A 10,154-nucleotide genomic window follows, 5' to 3' on the forward strand; every position below is an offset into this window, starting at 1 on the left:
CTAATTCAACATAAAAACGTTGTTATTGGGAATTTATTATAATTAGGTTTATTTGTGTTTATTTTGATTTATGAAGTGCAAGACTTTTATTTCCTAATTCCAATTATTCCTTCCTGTTGTTATATAGCTTAATTTAATCCATTTTACAATGCAAGTCCACTCCAGTGCGTTTTTTTCATCAGTATGTTTGTTTGTTGGCGGGTATGGAAGCGCCAAAGGGGGGTCTCACACAGGCGGCATTCCAGCTGGGAACGTCATTGCTCATGTATATAGAAAGAAGAAAAACAGCTTTTGGATAGATGGCCTTTGTTGTAGCACGTAACAAATTGCAAGTGTTTCTACTGCAAGTTCATTGTTCATTTTGGGGCTTGGGGGGCAGCTGGAACGAATGCAAATGTGGCTCTCAAAGAGGTGTCGCCTACTTTGAAGGGAGAATGAACAAGGGTATAGCTGCAGAAAGTGAGCCAGGGAGAGACAGGGACCATATCTGACTCTTCAGAGGAGCAATTGAGCACTGTGGAAGTCTCAAAAATTTATAAAAATAAAATGTCTCTATTGTGATAATTTCCCGCGCTCGCCCGGGCTCCCAAAAGGCTCGGCGCAGACTTCAGTTTTCAAACCGCCTTTTTACTTGAATGGCGCGCATAGCTGCAATTAGCTACCAGACTGAGATTCTTCACGCGCTCAAATTATTCACAGGCTGGACGAATTTGTAGTTCAAGCTAGGTTTTTATGTCTAACCCTCTGGCTGGTAATGACATGGGAAAGTATGACAAAGTTCTGCGCCGGATAATTAAAACTATTGCCACTGTCGAATGAAAAGGAAAAATACGATTTTGAAATAGGATTTAACGTAAAAAAAATTGAAATGTGACTTTCCTACAAACACAACTCTTTACTATTGATGTCTGATACAATTTTTTGCCAAACAGATTGCAGTTTGAGTACTCCACTCCAGTGGTCACCAATTCTGATACCATGTACCGATACCACTCATACTTTTGATGCTAAATTCAGCTCTACAAAAAAATGACAGCTATTTTTTTCTACAAATTTCATTAAATTAGAGGTTTCACGTTCCGATTTTACTGATCAGATATTGATATCAGATATTGGTCCCATACCAACCAAAAAAGAAGCATTGGATTATGTTGGGCCACATGTAAAATCTTTTATACTGGCACTCACATACAAGCAGTTAGCTTTTTTTGAAGACTGCATTTTCTGTTGCCAACAGTATTTTTTTTAAACATCAAATCATGCTTTGTTTTTATATTGGTATCATATCAGAAAAAAAAGTTGTAGAAAAGACATCATCCCTACACAGAATGGCAATGTTCTATGTATATACAGTATAGTTTGTGATTGTAACACAGGTTTAAGACATTTTTTTTCCTGTAAATCTCCCATTGGAAATGCCCATTATGAGTTTAACATATCACATTAAAAAAAAAAAAAAATGCAACACTTCCTGTCTTTTTTTGTGGGTCTAATCATGGTAGAGCTACCCAATTAAACTCATGCGCTTAGGGAAAGCAGCTAGCCCTAACAATATTGTAAAGGGGAAAAAAAAAAAAAGACGGGAAAAAAAAAAGGCAATTTAAAGACAACTTTCTCGCTAACTTTGACCTTTACCCACAACAAAAATGACACCACTGCTATTACTAAAATTTAAACCAGCTATTACGCTGTCAAAAAACAGCATTTTAAAAGGTCCTTTTTACCCATCATTTCCAACCACAAAAAACGATTAAAATGAGACCAGGGTATGACTAATTCCTTGCTGAGATGTCTTCATTGACTCAGCTGCGCCAGCACCCACCCCCCCAGTTCTTGTATGTCATTAAGTGACCCTGATGTTTTTCTGTCTTCTGGTCCAAAAAATGCAGCTGACAAGACATTTTTTAACACTGCTCACATCCGAGAGAAATTATCAGGGTCTGAGCCACTGAGACTACACCCACATAGATAATTATGAATTTTTATAAGGGTTTTTTTTATTTTATTTCTTTTTAATCAAGGAGATTGCTGATTTTGTTTGGGCCAGTAAAACTTGGCACTTGCTTGCAATTTTGGCCACCAGGGGACGCCACTCTGAGGTGGTCAATTTCTCCATTTGCTAGTAGGTCCAAATTGTTGTTTGTTTTTGTTATTTCCCGAGAGCCAGTTGCCAATTGGCAACATCAATTTCGCTAAACATAAAATCTCTTGAGGAACCATTTTTGATATTCAACAGCAAGGCAAGTTCCAAATTTGAATTGGAGCTAGGTCGGTCACTTGAATGTTTTTTTTTCACACTTTAAAAACAATTTGGGGTCAAGAAAAGACCGACCCAAAAATGAATTAATTTGTACAAGACCTCCTAAAAAATGTGTTGTTTCGTATAAAACAACCGAAATGGCAGGGTCAAATTGACTCAAATATTGATTCAGCAATTTTTTTCACTCATAATTTGGTTATATTTAACCAAACTGGTTTTAACGGGTAAAATTCTAGGTCAGTTATTTATGTTTGGTTTCTTTTGTACTGAGATGAATCATAGTAGTATTTTTTTCCCCACCAACGACTTATCAAGTGGTGGCACCTCGCTTCGGCCTTCCTGTGTGGAGTTTGCATGTTTTCCCCAAGCCTACGTGGGTTCTCCGACTTCCTCCCACACTCTAAAAACATGCACGGCAGGTGTATTGGTGTCAATGTGATCCAAGTTGGTTCTGTTCCGGTTGTTGTTATTAATATTATTATTGGCGTTGCTATTATGACAACTGTAAATGTAAAAAGAAATGAACTATAATGGCAATTGTAAATGTAAAAATAAATGTTGATTGACTTGTTCAAAACAACTTATTTGGGGGAAGGAGAGGAGAAAGGGGGTGCAAAATAACCCAAAAGTTGAGTCAAATGGCCCAAAATATCGGGCAGTGGTTTTTTGAGCCAAATTGTACTTTTTTTTTGATCCAACTGTTCCAACTGTGGAAATCGCCACTGACCAGCCCTGACAAGATTCCTTGAAAGAAACCATCTCCACTGGGTCATCTAAAAGCCAAGACCCAAATAAAGCTTGGAGCTCACGCTGGCATTTTCGTGACACGGGGATCCTTGTGAACACGATTACGGCGCTTTGCAAATGGAAAGGCCACCAGATCGAACCAGGCATTGCGACTAAAAGGCGGCCGCTTCTCAGCTGCAGGGAGGCCAAATAATAATCACAGGATGTATTTGCTCTGGTGTAAATATAATGCCGTCTCATGCGACATGAAAAAGAAGAGGGAGGGAGGGCAACTCCAGTCTGGAATCGCTCCGGGGACCCATTTTTCCCAACAGAAACCGATTCTGTGGAGTTGATATCGGGGGATCATTAGCAGCCATCTCGCCTCGGGCCAGATTCCTGACACCTTTAGTGGAAAAGAGCATGAGCTCCCCTCGCAGTGAGCTGGTGGAACAGCACGATCAAGGTAAACTTTTAGGTGAGACAACTTTCTTCTGGTGTGCTGGGTTATAGTTCAAATGGCTTTTGTGAGCTTGTTTTGTTTGATTTAAAAATACCTGAAAAAAAGCTGTGCGTTTCTCTTATGTTTTTAGGTTGGATTTGACTCTTGAATTCATTTGAATGGAAAGCAGAATGTTAACCCTCACTCTGAACTAGGAGAGTCTGTATTGATCAAAAATACCCTTGCTCTGTTTTATGTACATGCACCCATGTGATGATAAAAACAAGTACAAACAAACACACACATACCGGTTTCATGTATACAGTAAATACAACATACATATACATATATACATATACATATATACATATACATATACATCTATATATATATACATCTATATATATATATATATATATATATATATATATATATATATATATATATATATATATATATATATATATGGTTTACAAAAGCATGCTTTTTTATGTCCAAAAACAGAGATGTGGCACATGTGTGGCGAGTGAAAATCCGTCCTAGAAGCATGGACACAAGCAAGTCGTTTGCACCAAATATCTAAAAAAGGCTCACTGCACTCCACAATAACAATGCTGACGACGCACGTATGTATGCATATAAGGAGCACGTAGGCACACGCACAGGCACTCACCTAAATCAGACGCTCCCCTCCGAGTCTCAGCCCCCCCGTGTGACTTGCGCGGCCAACAACTTCTGCTGGAGCATCCGGCGCTCGGCGATGGCGATTCTTCTGCTGCTGATGCTGGATTGCGGCTAATTGGGCAATCCTGGCAATCCTTTTCATGCTCGGGGGGGATGAAATCCAGGCTGGGTCGCTATAGTGCACACAGAATGAGAAGAAGAAGAAAGTCCGTCAGGAAGGAGCTCTCTCAGTGTGTGTGTGTGTGTGTATGCGTTACTCGCTGGGTCTATATCGTTCCTGTGGCTTCCTGTCACACAGCGGCGGGCTTTGCGGTTGGAGAAGGTGTGTGCGCGTGTGATGTGAAGGGTGGGAGGGAGAGGAGGCTGTGATGCTCAGACTGGAGGCGAGAAAAAAGGGGGAGGGTCCATGCAGACGGCAAAGAAGAAGGGTGGTGGGGTTTGCGGACCGGATGAGGTAACCGAGGGGAGGGGCGGCTGCTTAGGGTGGATGAGGACAAGAACCTTACCGTTGAAAATACTTACATAGTTAGAGTTACATTTGTTATATTAGGAATATTCTGCGGACTTTAAGTTGCAACTATGTGTCCTATTATGCTTTCGATATTGTCGCAGGTAAATGAAAAAGCATTCACTGCCAAAAACACATCTTTGCTGAGTATTTTTCTTCCTCCGACATATTCAAATAAGGGAGTTTCGGAAAATATCTTGCATTGAAAGAGAGGTAATGTACATCAGTGCCAGAAAGTGAAAACATTTTGTGCTCCCCCACTCACCGTGGTGACTATAAATGAGATCAGTATCTAGATTATTTGTGTAAGTATATTAAACCTAAGATTGCATCCTTTTTAACATTAAAAAAAGAAAAATCTATAATCGTCTTTCAAAAAATATCTTTACTTTTTGAAGGTTTTATACAAGTTACAGTTTAGTTTGAAATAAAACGCCAAAGTGTATAAAAATAAAAAAACGCTAATCCAAATTTAAACTAGAAACAGTTTTGAACAACTGAAACATTTATTGCTGAGAAATATTAAATATTCAATCAATAAACAATTATAAAAAAGCTGATGTCTGTATGTTCACTTGGCGCCTCCTGGTAAACAAAGCAGAAATGGACCCAAATGAAGAACATCAGTCATAGAAATTGTTTTGTTTTGCAAATTGGAGGTCAATACATACACTGGCTGAGAGCTCTATAAATTAGCAATTAGCTATTAGAATTACCAAGAACTGACTGGCTGAATTGGATTGTCAGATATTTTGTATGTTGGACATTTAATACCATTGACTTATTTTACCTTTTTTCCTGAAAAAAATTACTTTAGCATCAGAAAATATCTGGCATTGACAAAGTTAATGTAATGTAAAATCACAAACAAACACACACACACACACACGCACATGTTATGTTTTGATGATGTGATTATCATATGTAAGCAAACCATTCTGGTGCAGCTTCAACATCCTCACTGTTCTTTTTTGTCAAAGAGACCTAACAGATGGTTTAAAATGAAAGTTAAGATCCGAATCAAAGTCTTAGCTAACAAGCTAACAGCTAGCAAAAAAAAAAAAAAAAAGCTGATGTCTGTATGTTCACTTGGTGCTTCCTCTTGATAAACAGTACCAAGAGATCGACTCAAATCTAGGGTAACAGTCATAGAATTAGGTTTTATGTTTTGTTTTGTTTTGTTTTGTTTTTTTGCAAACTCATGGTCATTACACAGGGCGGTTAAGTTAGCTAGTACCTTGTTAAGTCTAACCAAGATCTGATAGGCTGGATCAGATCGGCAGGTAGTCTGCAATTTAATACCGATCGGACTAATTGGGGTCCTATCAAGCTAACTAGCAAGTTTATTATAAGTATGTAATAGATATTAATAAATGAAGAGGATTATTTAAATTAGACCCTGCTGGCGTTAGCATGAGAAGCTAGTGTAATGAAAGCACAAAATAAACAAATGCATTAAAAAAATGTACACCCATCACAGAATATACAATCATCAAAAACACTAGTGATTAGCAAGTGGCGCTAACATAGCAGTCAACATGTTTATCCTGTGTTTATTTTTGTCTAATAGCTCTTAGCTCAACATTTTATTCATGCCATTGACAGAAAGTCCTTTTCAAATGTTTTTTGTCCCTAAAATGCTTTAAGTGTTCTTTCAAAGCAGCTAGCATCAGAAGCTAATGTAGCATCACAAACAGGTGGACCGACTCACACAGTTACAGAAGGTCCTCATGAAAAGCCATTTTGGTATTAAAAAAAAAAAAACACTAACAAATCCGGATTTCTTTGACACTGGCTAAAAACTCGAGATGTGTGCTATGATGCTAAAGTACATTTATTTTTTTACATTCACGTCAGTTTTTTCGCTGAAAATATTGGTCCAAGTCGCTTCAAGACGTCAAGAGGTCGCGGCGTGTGGATCACTAATTAGAGATCCAGAAAGCAGAAGGTGTGAGATGTTGAGGAGGCGGGTAGGAGTCACACTCCTGTGACACGCGTGGGCTGTGTGGACTTTTGCAGCAATGCGAGCGAGAACGTCTGAACATGACACACTTTAACAAGGCGCGCACTGAGTAGGAAGTCAAGAGGGAGTACGAGAAAAAAAAAGAAAAAAAAGACTTGTTGCTGTCCTAGGTGCTGAAGTCAAATTTCGAGTGTTGCTCAGCCCTCATGTCACAACATTAGGTACACCAGAATCAAAAACTGATGGTAGATTTCAGGTTCTGATTTTGAGATTTTTGTGATTTTTTCAAAATCAAAATTGTATTATTGTTCAATTTTTAGCATATATGGCAAAGTGTTATTTGTTGCTGTCCTTGGTCCTGAAATCAAATTTCAAGTGTTGCTGAGCATTCAGGTCAGTAGTTAGTTAGTTAATTAAAACTAATTAATGGTTATCACCAAAGTGGTTACTTATTTAGCTATTACTAGAGGTCACAGTGAGCGAGTGAATGAGTGAGTGTGTGAGTTTGGTTAAACAAAATGTACTGTTTATTATATAGTTAAAGGTAATATAACTACACATTATGACTAGTAGGTTGTATAACTGAAAACTATTTTGTATTTACTATTAACATCACAGTGGTTAGTTAGCTAATTTATACAGAATGCAGTCAGTTAGTTATAAAACTAGAAACTAACCAATGGGTGTCATCACAGTGGTAAATTAGTTAATTAGTAGAGAATTAGTAGAAAATACGGTTAGTTAGTCAGTCAGTCAGTGATTAGGCTCGTTTTAAAATGACGTGATTGGTATCAGGGCATACCTAATTGAAAGTACTGAAAAAAACTTGTGAACAAATCACTTGAACCACTTGAATCACTTGAACCTTCAAAGACTTTCCAAATCAAATTCTAGAGCAACATATCACACATGGCATTGTTTACACTGACGTAAAACAACCCGAATGCATACACACAAAAGGTTTATGCTCTAACTTAACATGCATCCAAGAAGTAAACAATAATGCATGAATAATCAATCTTGATTTGAATTCGAGTGTCCTCCAAATTACTTTACAGACTGCCACCTGATATCATTTTACTCATGTTCAAACTTCAATTATGTAGCATAGTTACCTCATTTTTAAACAAGCCATCCTTTTACAGGAGGTAACATTCACAGTGGTTGTTTTTAAAATGGTTTTCTGTTGTGAACTCAAGGATGTGAACTCGTTCCCAATCCGTGATTTCGATGACGTCAAATTCACACTGACGGGATAAGCAATCAGCGCCTTTGCACCGCAGCCACTTATCTCATATTGACGCGTGCCACATACATGTCAATTCTATAATTGAGATATCTGCTTCTATGTTTTTCTTTCCTCTTCACGCTGCCGTGGCGTATAACCCAATTGCGACACTTGACAATAAATGGGAATTGCATCACTTGAACCGTGCAGTGTGAGCCCAGCCTTTGGATATCCTTAAAAGCGAGGTTTGAAGACTTTTTTTTCTGTCAAAGCTATACTAAAGTGAGAATATATGATGACTTTTATCCCCTGCTTGATTAATAGCACATATGGGGGTCTTATATCGCCCACGGGGTTGTAGGTTGCCCACCCCTGATCTAAAATGTCGGCTCGCAGAATAGCTCACAGTACTTAAGAAATGTATTGGACCACTGAGACCTATTGTCCCACATATACGCACACACATATAGACTAATATGGCATTGTGAAGTATTTGAATGCAAATTCTTCAAAGTCTGCTAGGTTTGTTAAGCATGGTAATGTCCCAGAATATGCAAAGATTTAACTTCAAAGAATAGCTCTTTCAGTAATCAAATTAGCGAGGAATTTCTTCTCATCTTGACACCTCTGTGGGGAAAAAAAAAAGAAAAAAAAAATCAATGAAACTCGTATTGCAGGAATTTGTAGCGTTGGTTAATGCTATCCGTGACTGGCACTCATTTAAAGTTTTATCAAATCCATTCCCACTATCGGATAAGAACACGTCTCACATACTGCCTTTTTTTAATGCAAAACCATGTGGATTTAATAGCGTATTGCTGAACATGCAGGGATATGAATTTCTAGTAAGTGATTTATGAGAAGCATATTCATCATTAATTAGCTGCTTAATGGTATGCATGTTAGTAGCTTTTAAATGTAGCATATTAATCTTGGCAAAAAAAAAAAAACGTAGCCTTAGATGTTGAGCTCGGGCGGTCAAAATGTATTTTTCATTAATTGATGCGAGAAATTCACTCAGGAATGTATTCATTCATTAATTTATAAAGTCAGTGGCAATTTCCTATTCATAATATCACTCATATCTGATACCTATATAAAACACTAGTATATGGCATATACACCCACATTGATATATATATATATATATATATATATATATATATATATATATATATATATATATATATATATATATATATATATATATATATAATACGTTCAACACCAATAGTTTGCAGCTCTAATCTGTTAAGATTCACTTTTTTTTTCTTATTCACCAAACATTCCATCTAAATTAGTAATATTGCTGGGCTAAGTATGAGTTGACGAATTCTGGAAAAAAAAAAAAGATTTCAGAACAGTTCCAAAGATTTTGTCAGTTAAGATTGCATATAGGAATGATTAAATATATGCTAATAATAAAGTTAAAAATACAATTGAAAAATTTGAAAATGACTTCTGATTAAAATTAATTCACTATTATTTTTAGTTCTTAAAACATACAAGTCTCAGATTTGGGTTCTATCAGGGAAAAAAAAAAAAAATCCGATATCAAATATTATAGTATTTATGCTACTGAAAAGATTCAGAGATTTTTATTGTCACATGTACATTAGAGAACTATACCACACAGTGAAATTCTTAAATTTTAAATTGCATACAATAATATGTAATTTGGGTAATAATACAAAATGAATAGTTTTTCTTGGTTAGAGAAAAGAATACACTAATAAATTGTATGATATTTTTAGATAGAATTTTTTTAAATTAAATTTAAACTATGCATATGAGCAGACTATTTTACTCTTTTAAATATTAGTGAGATTTTAGACAAATATCTCCCCCTTTGCTTGATGTGAGGAAGTGACATCCAAACCGCAGTAGTCATTTTTATTGGTTAAAACAGCATATTTGTGGTTTATTAAAAAGTGATCAGTGGGAATGGCAACTGTGTCACTTGAGTCATTTCCATTTGTTAAACTGCCATTGCAATGTAACCCAAAGGCTCTCGTCAGCCTATATGGTGAAGATTAGTGCTGCTAGCCGCTAACGCTGCTGCCGTTTTTAACTTGACTTCTTTCTGACAGTATACGGGGAATAAAAGTATAGTGACTTATAGAAACATTGTTTAAAGAAAATATGTTGTTCAACAAGTGTCGAGACACTCGTTCATTATCCGGACACATTTACGCATTCCCCTGGTAAACTTTCATTACATTTGCATTTTCATTTCCGAGCAAAGAAGCCCTTTGACGAACATCACCCACACAGCCGATCGTGCATGTTAGCAGATTGTTGCGGTCGCTCGACTTGTGCACACAATGCTACGCTAAAGCTCAC

General features: G+C 36.9%; 1 protein-coding gene across 2 annotated transcripts in view; it reads right to left on the reverse strand.

Moving 5' to 3' along the window:
• Positions 1-4,440, reverse strand: part of brinp1 (BMP/retinoic acid inducible neural specific 1) — a 126,325-nt gene extending 121,885 nt beyond the window's left edge. The window contains exons 1-2 of one of the 2 annotated variants that reach the window (XM_088435645.1): positions 4,370-4,392; positions 4,102-4,285 (exon numbers count right to left, since the gene is read on the reverse strand). The gene's annotated coding sequence lies outside the window, so the exon portion shown is untranslated. Of the gene's footprint in view, positions 1-4,101 lie in introns of both variants that reach the window. The other variant, XM_088435644.1, reaches the window with a different exon arrangement.
• Positions 4,441-10,154: the final 5,714 nt, after the last annotated feature.

Source organism: Hippichthys cyanospilos, chromosome 15, assembly GCF_059441005.1.
Source record: "Hippichthys cyanospilos isolate Australia breed blue-spotted pipefish chromosome 15, RoL_Hcya_1.0, whole genome shotgun sequence".
Classification (NCBI taxonomy): Eukaryota; Metazoa; Chordata; class Actinopteri; order Syngnathiformes; family Syngnathidae; genus Hippichthys; species Hippichthys cyanospilos.